We start from the raw sequence: 18085 nt of genomic DNA on the forward strand, positions 1-18085 counted from the left end.
TCTAAAGTGACGTAGTGTGTGAGCTGACTTTGTCATCAGGAGATGGTGTGAGCTGCAAAGCAATGTTTGACACCAACAATCAATGAAAGCAGTTTATTTTTAGTGACTGCGACTTTTAAGTCCCCCAAAATTGGTGTATTTTGTGGGGGGGTGCCTGGTGTTTTTGTCAGAGCGCTCTGAACTCCTCGAGTTGAAAAAACTTCAGCTCAGAGCAGAAAAGCGCTCCACGTCATCTGTTCTTTTTGCCATTGTCCAATGGGATGATGTGAGAGGCTGGCCTTCTGTGGTGGTCACAACAACCAGTTCACAGTTGGTAAACAATGGAGGAGAAACTGGTGGTAGTGGTTGCTGGATACCCAGAGCTATACGACTTTACAAAGCACAGTTAGCACCATCTGAATAGAAAACAGCAGATAAGTGCAGTACTGTAAACGTCCATGATGGAGGAGAAGCTCCTGGACCAACTGGTGGTACTCCCCATGATCCAGCCTCTTTTTTAGGGTCTCATGTACCCACACAGATCTCTGTTTATCTGCTGACAGCCTCTCACCCTCAACCACAGCTACACACAGCACCCTCTGCCTCAACATGGCAGCAGCTACACACTGATTACTGCAGGATACACACAATAAATCAAACAGTAGAGTGATGACACAGGAAGGTTAGGGTGAGGAGGTGATGGGGTGGTTGCCTGGCAACTATTAAAAAGCACAGATAGTGTTTGTTTTGTTTTATTACCAGTGACATTCAATTTAAAAAATGCAGCATATTAGCCCCCTAATGTGGGTGTTTTTAGTCACCTGTTTTCCCTGCATCTCTAAAGTCCCTAAACATGGGTGTTTTCAGAGACCCATCACTGTTTCCTGCAGCTTTTTCGCTAACTTTAATGAGTCATCGCTGCATCTTCCAGCAGCTGTTTAGCCACCAAACATCGTTATTTTTCAGCAACCTGTCGCTTTGTTTACCAAGACATTGCTGCATTTCCAGTGGCTCCTCACTAGGGCTGATATATAACATCAACCCAGGGTACCTTGGACATCATATGTGGACATAGAAGGTCCATGGCCAAACGCTGACATGTGACGAGGTCACAGTGAGGATGTGCAGTTCATTCGCTATATTCTGATATATTCAGTGTTGGGGCTGTGTGATATGACGATAAATATCGTGTGACGAGAGAAAAATGTCTATCATTTCATATTTTGCTCTATCGTTTATATCGTTGTGACACAAATTACACTTTTTACAGCAATATTTTTCACCATTTGGAGTCTGTCCATCTTTTGCATGGATCTCATTGATAAATTACTCTTCTTGGCTTTTTAATTCGTGAAGCTTTTACGGCACTTAAGCCCAGCATACACTGTACGATTTTTAGATTGTTGTTAATACCAGCTCACACTGTACGAGTGAATCGTCTGCGATGTGCAGCCAAAGCTCACGATTTATGTGCTCACACTGTACGTTCCGACCATCAAGCACGATCAGAGAGCTCACACTGTACGGGTGAAAACAGCTCATCGGCCCCTGCTGACTGTCCTGCCCGCTGACAGCTGTCAATAGAGATACATTTGAAAGCTCCGATTTGTTCCGGAAGTGCCGATGTTGCCAACGAAGCAGGACAAGCGGTTTGCTTTGATGATTTGCGCTATACTGTGTGCCGAAACGTCCAAAAAGAAGAGGCGTCGGCGCATGTGGACTCACAGATGGCTTGAGAGACGTGGACAGTATGGTTTGTCCATTTTAGAACAAGAGTTGGAGGTAAGCCGGCTACAGCCGGGTGCACCCTCTGTGTGTGTGTGTGTGTGTGTGTGTGTGTGTGTGTGTTGTACCTCGTCTAGCACACTAGCTTGTATGTTTGTTGCGCTTGCTTGAAAATGAGAGAAGAAAAAACTTACGAGGCAGCTGAAGAATATTGGCTGTCTCCTGCCAGCGTTTCTCTCGTTGATAGCGGTCGTGGTAGGTGGCAGAAGAAACACTGAACAGGCACTCATACTGTTGCCACAGCTCAACCAACCTGGCCTCCATATTTACAGTCCACCCATGCGTCGCCATGGTGATCTATGTCTTCGCGCAGGCGCAGTGAGGGATAAATGCACAGATGTTGGCAAATCGGCTCGTGGCTCTGCTTCAACTGTGCAAATGTCTGTGTGGGCCGACCAAAATTTCTGACATGTCAGAAATTCATCTGACCGTCCAACCGTGGTTCAGGAACAGATGATCGGCCCTCGCCGTCCCCCCTGTACACTGCACGGCAAAAGACACACGACGAAGCAGAAATCCGGCCCGAGTGTCAGCAGGTCGTGCATCTCAAAAATCGGGTCAAATCCGGTCAAAAATCGTACAGTGTATGCTGGGCTTTACAGTAACATAACAAGTTTATGTAACTATGTAAACTTATATATATATATATATATATATATATATATATATAAAGCTGTCTGTCTCTGCTGTGCTGCACACACAGAGACGCAGCGAGATGGCGACAATATTCAGACCAAATCAGGTGGTGCGGAGTACAGCCTCAGCGTTGAGCGGAGGTGTGTGGGCGTGTTTGTGCTTTAGAACATAACCGCTGTCAAACAATCAGAAAATAACGTTTTATTGATCTGATTCACCAGCTTTCTCGCTGCCAGCACTCCCTCTTTACTCACTCTCTAGCTTGCTCGACCACAGCTGCTCCCTCTCTCTCTCTCTCTCTCTCTCTCTCTCTTTCTCTCGTCTTCTTTAAAATGAGCTGGTTGCCCGACTCATTGTAATGTTATCAAATGAGGAAAAATGTCCTCCCCTCCCTCTAGTAACATTAGAGATTAATGCTCTGATCAGTCTGATCCATGTCACACCTCTGACTCCGGAACACCTGCATGCTACGTCAAAGCACACACAGAGGCACATTTATGCTATATGTGCTGTATCGTGATATGTATTGTTATCGGGATATGAAATGACCTATATCGTGATATGAGATTTTGGTCATATCGCCCAGCCCTATCCAGTGTCGTGATGAACTGCAGGAGGTTTTGTTTCTCCAACTTAAACACGTTGAACCCTCTGGTTTAAACTTTAAACCTCGTCCTCCTCCACAGTTGTGAGTGATGCCGTGAGGAGCAGGGCGGAGCAGCGAGGGAGTGTGGCTGTGATAAAGGAGTATGACCCATTAAACCCTCCAGGCCTGAGTAAAACACAGTGACACACAGCCTCACTGTAATTTTACCATAAAAGAGTCAGCCGCTCTCGGATGTAAATTTATTGAGGAGGTCGTAACGTTTTACAGCTGGCACTCTGTGCTGGATATGATCACATTTGCTCAGAGCTGTTAAGATTATGATCCTGGATGATGTGTTACATCGCAAACAAGCCATAACCTCCGTGCAATTATTTTAATTACTGTTAAAAATTGCAATTAATGACCAATTGCAGGCAATAAAGAGGCAGAAGGTTTCCTGCAGCATTCAAATATGAGTGTGTTTTACTAATGAGCTTAAAGGCGGCGCGGTGTCAGAAGTCGCCTGGCACAGCGGGAAAGTATCTGTCTATCTCTGGTTTAAATAATGGTGAAAAATAATAAGACTGCCTCCCGTGCAGAGGCAGATGGCTTCCTGTTTGCCATGTAATCCCCTCTGAGGCGCTATCAGAGCACGAGGAGCACGTGGCCTTTCCCAGTCTAGACTTCTTTATCACGTAGCTTATTTACAGATCAACAAACCAGTTTGTGAGGAGAAACAGAAAGAACGCAGAAAAATGAAGATATGAAAGTTTCCATTTCTTTGTGTGGAGTTGTTGTCGTGGTGAGTCGACGTCTCCTCGCAGACTGCGCTGCCGTTTCATTGATAATGAGCAGCAAACCTACAGAGGAGCCGCACTGCAGAGGGAGCTTAATTAAGAATTAATTGACTTATATTTTCAATTAATTGAGTTGTTTGAAGTGCTGTGATAGTCTCACACTGACAAGCCATACCTTCAGTCGCAGGCGCCTCGTGCAGATTGGGTGAAATGTGTGAAAGGTTGTTTTTTTTTTCAGGAGCCGAGGAAATAACATGAAATAAACGGCTTGAAATTGGAAATCTAACGCGATTTGAGATGCTAAGAGAGAACATCTCTCTTCTGATGCTTGATAGACTGCAAGAGCCTGGGAGGGAAGGCTCTCTGTGCATGTGTGGGGGGGCGGGGGGGCGTTTAAAGACAAGTTCAGGTGTAATCTACACAATTATGGCAACAAACCAACATGAGGAAATGATGATTACTACATGCAAGCCAATAATTAAAGTGTAGCATGTCGGTGGCTCCATAATCAGCAAACCACAGGTACGTTACATTTGTAAGTTTCATATGAATCACATCAACGTTTCTACGGTGACGGTGTGTGAGATGGCTTTGTCATGTGGAGGAGGAGGGGAGGGTGGATGGAGAGACACCTGCCAAGAGACCAACAATCAACAAAACCTGTTGTGATTTCCTGAGTCACTGCTGTATCTCCAGTGGCTCTTCAGCCCCCAAATGTGGGTGTTTTCTGGAAACCCATGACTGTGTCTCCTGCAGCTATTTAGCTCCCATACGTTGGTGGTTTTTAATGATGCGTGGCTTTTTTCCCCAGCAGCTTTTTGGCCCCCAGACGTGAGCTTTTTAGAGCCCATCGCTACGTATGTTTCCTCCAGCTCTTGGGACCCAAAATGTGGATGTTTTTGGATACCAGCCACTGTGTTCCCTCCAGCTTTTTGGTTCCCAAAAATTGGTGTTTCTTACAGACTTGTCATCATGTTGTTTTCCAGGGTTTTTTTAATGACCAGCGGTTGTTTTTACAGCAGCTTTTTAGCCTTCAGATGTAGGTTTTTTCTAGCGATCTGTGGCTGTGTTTCCTCCAGGACTTCACTGTGTTTCTTTAAGCTTTCAAGCCCACAAACATGGGTGTTTTTTGGATACTCATCACCACGTTTCCTCTGGCCTTTTAGTACCCAAACGTTGGCATTTTTTAACGACCCACAGCTGTTTTTCCAGTACTGGAAAATGTGAGTCACTGTGTTTCCTCCAGCTATTTGGTTCCTAAACACATCCTCACTGTGACCTCGTCACATGTCCACGTTTGGTCATGGACTTTCCACGTCCACATATGGCGTCCAAGGTACCCTGGGTGTGTTGGTTGTTGACGTTCTGGGACGCCGTGTCAACTTCAGCCTGTTACATGCATTGTCTGTTTTCAAAATACACTTCTGTTTTCACAGGAAATGTACAGTTTGCATACAGTCTCTTTCAAAATAAAAGCACTACGTCAGTACAACACCACCAACTGATGTTTTTTTCCTTCAACAACACACACACACGTGATTGGGTTTAACAGGGTTTGGTTTTACAATCTTACAGGAAGTGAACGCCGGCATCCTGAGTGAAACTTTGTGGCTGTTGGACCCATCCCCCGCCACACCCACTCGGACTTCCACCTTAACTTTTGTTGTTGTCCTGCCGCTGTTTCCCCTGACACTGCAAGGCGTCATTAAAAAAAAAAAAAAAAAAGGCGACCAGCTGCGTATCATGCCGATGTGTCAGGACAGCTTTTTCCGTCGACAGAAGTCACTCTCCAAGCGTCAGTTTTCAAGGACTCTGGAGTGAGACTGGGTTGGAATGAAGGTATTCTGACACAAAAACCAGTCCAAAGTGTCACACAGTTGTTTTGCTAATGTTAATAAGCAGCACACTTATTGCAGCATTGACCACTAGGGGGCAGAAGAATTCAGAAACAAGCTAAAAGACACCTCACAACCCTGACAGAGATTTCAAGGGAATATTTCACCCCAGGCACTACATCTGTACAACACCACGAACTGATGTGTCTTTTCCTTCAAAAACAAGCACACGCGGTTGGTTTAGTGGAACAGAACAGAGTCTGGCTTGACGTTCAAACAAGAAGCAAACACCAGCCTCCAGGGTAAACGTCGGTGGTTGTTTAACAATAAGAGCGACCAGCCGTGCATCACGCTGACATGGAAGGAAGGCTTTTTTCGTCAGTGTCTGACTCCGGAAGTCGCTGACCATGCGCCTGCATTGACAACTTTAGAGTGAGACCAGGTTGTGTCTTTTAAGCTTTGAAGCCCCCAAATGTGGGTGTTGTTTAGGGACCCATTACTGTGTTTCCTCTGGCTTTTTAGTTTCCAAACGCTGATGTTTTTTAACGACCTGTGGCTGTTTTTCTAGCAGCTTTTAAGCCCCCAAATGTGTGTGTTTTTCCAGTGGTGATAGTGGCATGGGAAGCAGTTGTCCTTCACAGAGACACTGATGCTTTACCAGCGAGGACAGTGCTCCCGAAACCAGGTATTTTAAGCCAAACTGATTTTTCTTGACCATAACAAGGGTGTTTGTGCATAAATCTAACCACACGTTCACCACAGTGCTGTCGCATTACGTTTCAACACATCTGTTACACAATGATGTCACATATCTGCAGAAATGTACAGCGCCAACATTTTTCCTGGCGACACACACACTGTACTTGAGAGCTATAATCTGCCTCCTCCCCCGGCAGGAGGAATGCAGAAATCTACTGATCACATAGATCTGTTGTGACACGTAATATGAGTGGCGTTTAGCTGTTATCACCGAGCATTCCTCATCCTCACCCGAATAGAAACTCCACTTAGCCTTCGCCTGTGAGAGGAATATTTGAAATTCTGGGGATGTGCGCATGAAAGGGAATAGAAATGATGCCTAATGTATATGAATGGGAGCCGTGACGTTCAGGTATTTCACGCCGCATGCCCTGACAGAGGCTAAAGTGAATAAGTCGTCAACTCGCATTGAAATTCATATTGTATCCCTGGCTGGAGCTGAGCCCATTTTCTCCACAGTGCTCTCGCCATGAGCCATACAATAGTCAGGGAGACATCTAATGAGGCAGGAGAAAAAATATTAAGAGGAAAATCCTTAAACTCAGGAGTTGGCATATTCAATGGCCAGCCTCTGAATTCAATGTGTGGGAGCTGCAGGCTGGTGGGAGGCAGAGAACAAAACGCACAAGAAGAAAAGATGGAGCGAGTGACTGAGATGGGCTGTGACAATGTCAGCTTTGGTCTGGTCAGCCTGCGCCCGTGACGAGTGGATATGAGGCCAGCTCGGAGCACAGAGGCAGGAGGGAGGGCTCAAACACACGACCTCAGCACGAGGTGGTCGGAGGAGACAGTTTGCGGCCCGGAGACGAGTTGCTCAGGAGTAATGTGATCGGATTTCAGGTAGCGGATCGGATCAAATCTGAAAAATGGGATGTTCAAAAGAAAAAAGGATCCTGGAATTAGATCACGTCATCCAGCTGTGGCTTCCTTTAATATCTGCTGTTCAAAACATTTTAAGAGGACAGTACGGTGGCCCTGAGGTTCAAAACACGACAGCATTTCAGAAAACAAAACATTTCAGAAACAGAGCAGAACAAAAGTATTTGGGGGAAGTTTGTCGTGTTGTTTGAAATGTTGAAGTGCTTTCTGAAGTTTAGTTGTTGTTTTGTGAAATCTGAGTTCAAGAATAAACTGTAATAAAACTTTTAAATTGGTCGAACATATAAACGTCTTTTATATTTTGCACTAGATTTGCTCAACAGTTACATAAAGTGAACATTAGGCTACTCATTAAAGATATGATATGTAGTTTTTCTGTATTAAAATATAAAACAACAACAAGACCTGTGTCATATATTTTGTTCAGTTTTGTGACATTATCCAAATGTTTCCAACTGTTTTCAAACCCACACAAATCTTTAATCAAGGACACGGCCTGAGTCATGTTGTCGCCTTCACCTGTCAGTGGCATCATATCCCCTTTTCACATGTCAGGATTGTGGTTGTCTGACAGAAGCTGTCAGATACTGAATTTTTATCCAGTTTTAAGCCATGTTTGTTTGTACGATTCACTTTGTAGATCTTGGTCACTTTTAACCAGATGAAGGATCTGAAGTTACCAGAGGAACAAGCTGAGTGAAGGTTAGCGGCAGCTCAGCTCCAGGTCCTGCTGCCAAACAGCATCACAGAAACATTTTTTTATTAGGGTTTCGGGCAGCTAAGCTGCCAGGACACTATTGTAATCCTACGTATTCTTCTTCTTCTTCCGAGGAAATCATACTTCCCATGGGTGAAAACTCAGCAAACTTTGCACAAAGGTCCAGTCTCATGCCAGATATCCTCAGCTGTAAACTCAAGCCAATAGTCCTGATGGTGGCGCTACAGCAAGCGTCTAAAGTTCAAAACTTTGAAAATTCATAACAAATCAACCATACGTGCTACAACTTCACACTTTCACCAAACTGTAGCCCCAATACTGAAGAAACTTTTGTACATTTGAACCTATTAAAAATTATGAAGTTCATCAGTTTTTTTTCAAAAACTGTAAAACTTCTTAAACCTATCTCCTCCCACAGTTTTTGCTCAGTTGACACCAAACTTGCTACAGAGCATCTTCAGACTGTCCTACACAAACTATGTTTCTCAGATTTTTGATTTATCAAAAATTGAGTCTACAGTGCATCAAAATGTTTGACTGTAAACGGTACTGTAAACATATACATGCAAATTCTTGCTAAATAAATCTTCAATGTTCATGAAAAAAATGACAAAATTCTAGAGTCATGGTAGATGATGTGTGGCAAATTTCAGAATTCTATCTCAAAAACTGAATTTTTGACAGCATTTTGAATTTTGCTCTAATGTGAACAATTGGAGTCAATGTAAAAATGGCAAATTTAAACATCAGTTTTTCACTTATGGAGCAAATCAATCATTGTTACAAACAAATTACCAACATCTCCATGCTGTCTAGATGCAATATGTGTATTTTCAGATTTTTGTCTTAATAACTGAATTTTTTTACAGTGGTTTGAAATCTGCTTTTCCATGCATGGACGGCTGCTAAACCTGCACGTCTGGCTTAGTCAGTTTGTGAAGCTACACATGAATTGTCACTGACTAATTAGCTCAGTGAGATAGAAATTGATTCTTAGTCTCAGAGGTTGTGAGTTCAAGCCTCAGCTGATGCAAAAGGCAGATTGTGTTGCTAAATTCCTAAATGTCTTCCAGTTCTTCTGCTTGTTGCTCAGAATTGCCTAAAAATGCCCAGACCCGCCCCATCGCTGCGCAGCAGCTATAATTCAGTGTTGTTCCTGGTTTATGTCAGCTGGTCTGTTTGTTCTGTAGAGGAAGAGACCTCTGTGGATAATTCAGCTCCTGAAGAAAGAACACTGAAGGAATTCTAACCAGGAGAAACTGACTGTAGTGACAACATTGCTCCGTGTGGGAAGAAAATGACATTTTGTACATTTAAAAGGAACAGAGTGTCAGATTTAGGGGCATTCAGTGTCACCTAGCAGCGAGGACTGCAGATGAACCAGATGACTCAATGAATAAAACAGTTTCACATTACAAAAAAGTGTTTCTGCGACACTGTTTGGCATGCTGGAGACTGGCTGCTAACCAGCACCTGCTAATGTGTGCTCACCTTTTTCTCTGATAACTTCATTAAGGAGGTTTTTATCAGGAGCTGAATTATCCACTGAGATCTCCTCCTCTTCAGAACAAACAGACCAGCTGATTTAAACCAGGAAAAACTCTGAATTAAACAGTTTCATGTTACAGTTCTGTGTTTCTCTGATGCTCCTGTTGCAGCAGAGGCTGCTCACAACTGTGGTGGACACATAAACGCGAATGTCTCTATCTAGAGTCAGGGTTTGGTTTGTCCCTTCTGGGCTACTGTAGAAACATGGAGGTGCAACATGGTGATCTCTGTAGACGAGGACCAGCTCCCTGTGTAGATATAAACAGCTCATTCTGAGGGAACGAGAACACAATCATTCTTATTGTCAGCTGATTACACACTAAAGAAAACACACTGATTATATTATATCTAATCACACACTGGAGCTTTAAGCCTTTCAGTATAGTAGCGTTGAAAAAAGATTCCATCCTATAAAATAATCCCCAAAATAGCTGCAAATATCCAACAAAATGCTTCATTTTTCACTTTATATTTATCACTTTATATTTATTACAATAACACAGTCGAAACTAGAGTTGCTGTGTTTGCATTGTGAGCAAAACAGCAACAGGCTACAAGTTGATTTCAGTGGACGTTGGTGACATGAAGCCACAAACTGACACCTGACACTTGTCGCTGTGGACGGGTGTGACACACTACAAATCGAAGTTGAGCAAAGTGCGATGAGGCGTCAACTGATCATATGTTTTTGTTTCTAGCTGAGGTGCTGTGTTATTTAGCTCAGTTAGCTGATGCTATGCTAGCTTTGTGTGTATTACAGGGAGGCAATGAGGCGGCACAATGTGATGTTACAATGGAGCTCAGGCATTCATCAAAAGCACAAATATTTTTATGACAAAATACAAACTTTAAATGATGTTAAGTCGAGGTGCTCTGTGGCAAGAAGCAGACGCACACCAGTCTGTGACCGCGTAAATACAACATGGTCTTACTGAGAAGTCGTCAAAAAACTGGCGCTTGGTCAGTGACTTCTAATGTCAGACAACGCCAGGAAAAGCTGTCCTTTCATGTCGGCGTCATATGCAGCCGGTTGCTGGTATTGCAGTGCCCAGTGGTGTCAGAGACACATAGCATGACAACAACGAAAGTTAAGGCGGAGGAAGTTCAAGTAGGACTTTCATCTGGTAGGGCGGTGTTTGCTTACCGTAAGATTGTAAAGCCAAACCCTGTTCTTTTTTCCTAAACCCAACCACTTGGAGAAAAACATCAGTTGGCAGTGTTGTAGCGACGTAGTGCTTTTATTTTGAAAGAGACCGTATCAAACTGTACATTTCCTGTGAAAACAGAAGTGTACTTTGAAAACAGACAATGCATGTAACAGGCTGAAGTTGACACGGCGTCCCAGAACGTCAACAACCAACACACCCAGGGTACCTTGGACGTCATATGTGGACGTGGAAAGTCCATGACCAAACGTGGACATCAAAATCAAAAATACTTAAAGTAACTAAAGTAACTCTCGTGCCTGTTGTTCTTCATGTTTCTAACAGCCAACATCGTGACACGTGGTTGCATGTCGAGCTCTGGTTATCTGGATTTGGTCATCTTGAAATGTTTGTGATCTGATCCAATGTTGGTTTGAAATCCTGGACAGCAAACATGGGATTTCCAAATCCAGATGAACGTCTGTGAACATCTGGGCCCTGAAGGATCCAAGTTCACATCCTGATGAGGTGAATCTGTGCCTCGCCGCTCTCCCACCACTTCAGCATCAGGTGCTGTGCAGGACCTTCCCTCTCCACTCAGTGAGTCAGCAGAGCTCTGCAGCTCATGTACAAAGCAGCTTCCCAGACTTCACCTTTGATCTAAGCGGCACGGCTGCCTCACGCCGTTTGACCTTTGGGTTCCCTCGAGAACGTGGCCCAACTCTCCATCTGCTTGTTTCCTCCACCGTCGGCTGCTAAAAAGCACTTTACAAAGTCTGTGAATGGTACAAGATTGTTTTTGCTATGAGAATTTTATGTACTTCAGTTAATGGCCTTCAATTTATTCCCTCTGTAAGTGCTATTGAGGCCCGAGAGTATTCAGGGTTTCATTTCAACTACACATTAAAGCAGCTGATTTCACCGATGAGCCTGTGCCTGGTGCTAATCAGGGAGTAATCACGCGCAGTGTTTGGCTGGAATAAGAACTTGCAGATTCTTGGGCTCCAGTCGCACTCAGCTGAGAACCTCTTCACAACCTTAATCCACTTAATCTTTTAACTTTAACCTCAGAGCGGCCTCCTTTCAAAGGAAGACAACTAAATATGCTCATTTTGTAGCATCGCTGCGTTTTTCCAGCCCTGCGATTTGTTTGTGCAATTAAACTGAACGACTCCTTCACCCCTCTGACTTCCCCTCTTCCTCACCCACTTGTGTGTATTAGCACACATGTGCATGACTTATTGATAATCCTGCCTGTACACCAGGCTGCGCTGTAACAACATGTGCAACAGACAGCCAAACCTGAACATGCACACAATCTGCAGCAGATACGTCATTTTAATCTCCACTTGACATTAACTCATGCATTTTATCACACAGCTGTTAGCAGGCAAAGATCAGCTTCCTGTGCATCGCTAATTAGCAGTAATTACAAACTGGTTTCACACACATGGAAACAATCTGAGCGCTGTTTGTTTGATGTCGAGCAGCTCATTTTAAATTGTTTCAGAGCAGCCGCAGCATTTCTGATTCTGGTGCCGGCTGGATTTCTGCTCTGGTGTCACTATTTGTCTCTGATTATCAGACTGCAGCTCTGTCATGGCTGGCGACACACTGCCCCCTGGTGGAGCGAGCTCAGTGTGTCAGTCCTGACGCTGCACTTTGTTGTGTAAGTTTAACACAGTGATATTAATGAAGCCAAAAACCTGGATGTGCTGAGCTGAAGGAGCCGGCTGTGTTTCAGGAGTCAGAGCTGAAGGTGTTTATACAAACTGTCAGGAGGGGACGAGTCGTTTGTCTGCTCAGAGAGCTCATCTGAGTCAGCGTCAGCTGTTCAAAAAATCAAACATCCCCACAAGACCATGGATGGATGACTGAACGGGTCTGTTGGGCACAGGCTGAGAGCACTTAAGTGTCAGGAGGGCCCCCTGGTCTTCACCTGCAAACTGTCACTCAAATGAAACTCCACAAAGAGACACAAAAAGAACACAGAGATGCAAATAGACTGCAAAGAGGCACAAACTGACCAAATGAAACACAAAATGACCTCAATGGAACAAGAAGATCGCAGAGAGATGCAAAGAAAGCAAAGTGAACGAGCCTATCTGAGCACAGACCAAGGGCCCCCTGGTCTTCACCTAAAAAATGTCACTTGAATGAACACGTACCCACCAGGAAGAAACCCAAAATGACCAAAAGGCGACACAAAAAGACCAAAGAGAGATGCGAGAGAGAGACAAAACGACAACAAGGACACAAATTTACCTCAGAGACACTAAGTGACCAGAGAGAGATGCGAAGGAAGCAAAGAGACACCAAATAATTACAAAAATGGGCAAAACAACCAGAGAGATGCAAAATGACTCCAAGAGACACATGACATGATAACCTCACACAGACGCTAAGGACTACAACAGGACTACGGTTTTACCGTAGGAAACCTCGGAGTGATATTTGATCAAGATTTGTCTTTTAATTCTCATTTAAAGCAAACCTCACGGACTGCATTTTTTCATCTGCGTAATATTGTGAAAATTAGGCCTATCCTGACCCGAAAAGATGCAGAAAAATTGGTCCACGCTTTTGTTACCTCAAGGCTGGATTATTGTAACTCTCTATTATCAGGTAGCTCTAGTAAGTCCTTAAAAACTCTCCAGCTAATTCAGAATGCAGCAGCACGTGTACTAACAGGAACTAAGAAACAAGATCATATCTCTCCTGTTTTAGCTTCTCTGCACTGGCTCCCTGTAAAATCCAGAATTGAATTTAAAACCCTACTGTTAACTTATAAAGCTCTAAATGGTCAAGCTCCGTCATATCTTAGAGAGCTCATAGTGCCATATTATCCCACCAGAACACTGCGCTCTGAGAACGCAGGGTTACTCGTGGTCCCTAAAGTCTCCAAAAGTAGATCAGGAGCCAGAGCCTTCAGCTATCAGGCTCCTCTCCTGTGGAATCATCTTCCTGTTACGGTCCGGGAGGCAGACACCGTCTCCACATTTAAGACTAGACTTAAGACTTTCCTCTTTGATAAAGCTTATAGTTAGGGCTGGCTCAGGCTTGCCCTGTACCAGCCCCTAGTTAGGCTGACTTAGGCCTAGTCTGCCGGAGGACCCCCCTATAATACACCGGGCACCTTCTCACCTTCTCTCTCTCTCTCTCTGTCTCTTTCTCTCTCTCTCTCTCTCTGTCTCACTGTGTCATGTGGATTACTGTTCTGTACGACATCTATTGCACGTCTGTCCGTCCTGGAAGAGGGATCCCTCCTCAGTTGCTCTTCCTGAGGTTTCTACCGTTTTTTTTCCCCGTTAAAGGGTTTTTTGGGGAGTTTTTCCTGATCAGCTGTGAGGGTCATAAGGACAGAGGGATGTCGTATGCTGTAAAGCCCTGTGAGGCAAACTGTGATTTGTGATATTGGGCTTTATAAATAAAACTGAAATTGAAATTGAATTGAAACGAGGTGCAAAACAACTACAAAAAGACAAAACCACCACAGAGTCTTTGAGTCTTGCTCCTCTGTAGCAGAAGTGGTGGGGCCTTTTGTATACCTGTACCCAGGGGCCCACTGTCTCATAATGTGCCCAGGCTGCAGACATTGCGTAGGACAAAAATACTGTGCTTTGAATAATAATAAATTAACTGATCTGAATTTCTTCACATCGACTCATTTGCCCTGTTTGAAAAGTCCTGAATCTGTGACGATGCAAACTGTTTCACAGGTTTGACTTCTGGACAGTTTGGATCTTTTGAAGTGGCTGTGCGAGGTACTGATCCACAGTCAGTGTGTTACCTACAGTAGATGTCATGTTAGCAGTTAGCAGCTAACTCAAAGAAGAAGAACAGCAGCTGTCTGTCATGTTCCCGGTTTGGAGAAGCAGGTTGAGGTACCCACACAGAAGCTGAGTAATGTGCAGCTGGACAGCAGGAAAATGTATCTTAGCCACTTGTCGGTGAAGATTCTCAGTCAGGTCATGGTAATCGTAAGTGCTAATAGCGTAGGCAACTGGACTTGGTTGTGTTTCTTGAAGATGTTTCGCCTCTGGTGGGTCAACGACTCACATTGTGACCTTATGACTCTGAAACTAAGAGCTCACATGACCCCTACGACTCTGCAAGGGCTCCCACCCACACAGGGTTTATAGTCTGCAACTTCGTACCAGTCATTTAGAACTGAAGAAGCTTCTTGGATGAGAGGCGAAACGTCTTCAAGAAACGCAAGCAAGTCCAGTTGCCTACGATATAGCACTTACGTATCGTAGCCACCTAAAATAATCAATATCAGTGTAAATGTTTGCTGTATTGGGAATATTTTCACCAGAATACATTTCTGTCAGACAGGCCTTTGTGATGCAGAGGCTGTTAACAACATGAGTTTCCTATCTACACTCTGGTCAAAGCCCCCAGACTTCACTGAGAAATTATGCTTTATATATTTTCACAACAAGTATTTTTTCATTTGTTCATAACTAAATTAATCACAGTTGTTGATTCCTGTGAAATTCACGCTGCAACTAGCAACTGTTTTCTGTATCAGTTAATTTACCGCTTATTTTAAACGAGTTATTTTGCCTATAAAAAGGGTAGAAAACATATCAATTTTCTACAATAAGATGTCTTCAAACTGCTCGTTGTGTCGAACAGTCCAAAGCCCACAAATGTTCAGTTTACTGTCACATCAGATAAAGAAGAGCAACAAGGACTTAAGGGCAGCTCCATCTGCGTTTTTTGACACAGAAATACCCACTGAGCCGTTAGCAAAAGGCAGTGACGCAGATTAGAGTGCTGATGACAATAATACTGATGGGTTAGTTCTGATTTTCCAAAGTGAACAGTAGACCAGCAGCTCCTGTGTTCAGCTGTGATAAATTTATGTTTTTCTCAGCAGAGTCTGGCCATGAAGAGCGTGTTATAACAGCTTCAATTTCCAGTCCGTATTCTCTGTCTGACAGTAAGATACAGAAGTGAAAATATTCTCAATATAGCGTACACTTTGACTGATATTGAGGCTCTATAAATCTGTTTTGACGTTTGTATTAATAAGTCAAATTTGTTCATCTTAACAGGTAAAATTATGAAGTCTTAACACGTCAAATGTGCGTTTAGACAACATGCTCCATTCGTCTGCCTTAACGACACAATGTTTGACACATTTTTACAACTGCTAATTTATGTAATTGGAGTTCTACTGAGTGAAACATGGCGCAGAGTTCAGCAGCAGACCTCAGTAACATCAGTAATATATAGTGGTAGTAAAAGAAATAACTTCAGGCATTCATTTTATACGATATGAAAGAATGAAGGCAAATCAGCCACACACTCAGAATGCATAACTAAACACTATGTCCAGTATTAAAGATCCTAAGAAGTCAGAAATGTACTCGTTCAGGGACATCTTCTGTTGCCATATTGAGCAATTTGACGCATTAAGACGTTATAGTTTTACCTGAAACAGAGAAACGCTGCACCTTCAGCAGGTGAATGTAGAAACAGCCTTGTGGAGTCAGACCCTGAGAGTACATCACTCTGCACGGTGAAGGTCAAACATCCAGCCGCAGCAACAAGGAGACAAACACACAGTTTCACTGCAGGGAGACTTAAGAGTTCAATGAAATCTGAGCGCTGTGGACTGATACACATACAACAAATAACACGCTGCTGAGTCTGAGGAAAAACTGACTTTTTGGAAATTATAATCAAGAAACAAACGCACCATATGACACCTGAACGTTACATCTGAGAGCGTCTCACTCTAAAGCTGTGGATATTAACCTGCTGATGTATTAATAACTTTACCAAGCGAAGGCAGACTCAGAGTCTACAGGTGGATGCAGGGTGGAGGAGGGGCTTATGACGTTCTGCATGAACAGCAGCAAGTGCCAGCTAAGCTCTCAGGTGAGCCATGTCACAGCAGGTGAGCAGAGTGCTGACAGTACTGGATTTATCCTGAGCCGACTGCAGGAAGCAGAACGTGAAGCAGAGACTCCGCTGAGACTGAAGACCCTCTGTTTGGATCAGCTGCTGTTGGACAGCGTCACCTCTGGAGTCAAGATACTCAGCACAGGTTCTGAGAGCTGCTGGCAGAGAGGCCACTAACTGTGGTTACCAGTTTATTATTTTCTGTGTTCAGGATGTTTCTGGCCATGTTCTCCAGAGCACTCAGGTGAGGTCGGGGCACAAATATAGCTATAGGTTTACTTTCACTTTCACTGACAAGTGTGTTCTCAAGCAGTAGCCAACAGTACCCGAAAGGCCTTCAGGTGTAATTTGCTGAAAGATAAATCTTGATTTTATATACTGTGTGGCCAAAAGTAAGTGGACACACCTGCTTTTACTTTTGTGATTTTGTGTTTTGGGCTCTTTCTTTTTTCCAATGAAAGGAAACTGCTAATAATTATGTTTTCAGGTCTGTATGTCTGTACGTATGTCCATCCCATCCTTGTGAACACGATGTCTCAAGAACGCCTCAATGGAATTTCTTTAAACTTTGAAAACAACACTGACGTGGACTCAAGGATGAACTGATTAGATTTTGGTGACTGAAGGTCAAGATCACCATGACTTAAGGCCCGAACATGGACTCTGCGAGGAATGTCCGCAGTCATTTGGGCTTACATACTCAAGCGCACTTCCGCGTTGTAGTTTCCTGTAAAAATGTCCGTGAAAAATCCCCGCGATGTGAAAAAAACATGCCGAGCAGTCAGTGGTGCGCGGAGCGGAGTCCGCGCGGTCGTAAAATCTGAGCTTTGCGCGCACAGGGCTTGCGGACGTCCGCTTTGAGTCCATTCCGCGTACGTTCTGTCCAAGTATGTTCAGGCCTTTAGCATCCATCTCGTTCTAGTGATCGTAATATCTCAAGAACACCTGAAGGGAATTTCTTCATATTTGGCACAAACGCCCACTTGGACTGGAGAATGACCTGATTTGAATGTTGTGGTCAAAGATCAGTGTGATCTCACAAAACATTTGTCCATAACTGAAGAATTCATTCACTAATTCTGACAAAATTTCACACAAATGTCTAACAGGATAAAATAATGAAGGTCAAAAGGTCAAAGGTCAGCTTGACTGTGACATCATCATGTTTTAACGTCATATCTCAGGAACAGAAGGGGAGACATTTGGTCAGATACTGAATTGGTGACTCTAATCTTGAAACTGTGCTGATTGTATAGATCTTCTGTGTGTGAAGCATCCATGTTTTCACTGACATGGACGGAGACTGTAACTGCAACCTGTTTTAGGATGTTTTAAGAGGTCACGCTGACCTTTGACCTTCAAGCACAAAATCCTAATCAGTAGATTCTTAAGTCTAAGTAAACGTTTGCCAGATTTAAAGAAATTCCCTCAAAGTGTTCTCGAGATATCGCGTTCACAAGAATGAGACAGATACAAGATCACAGTGACCTTGACCTTTGACC

Source organism: Epinephelus fuscoguttatus, linkage group LG14 (genome assembly GCF_011397635.1).
Source record: "Epinephelus fuscoguttatus linkage group LG14, E.fuscoguttatus.final_Chr_v1".
NCBI lineage: Eukaryota > Metazoa > Chordata > Actinopteri > Perciformes > Serranidae > Epinephelus > Epinephelus fuscoguttatus.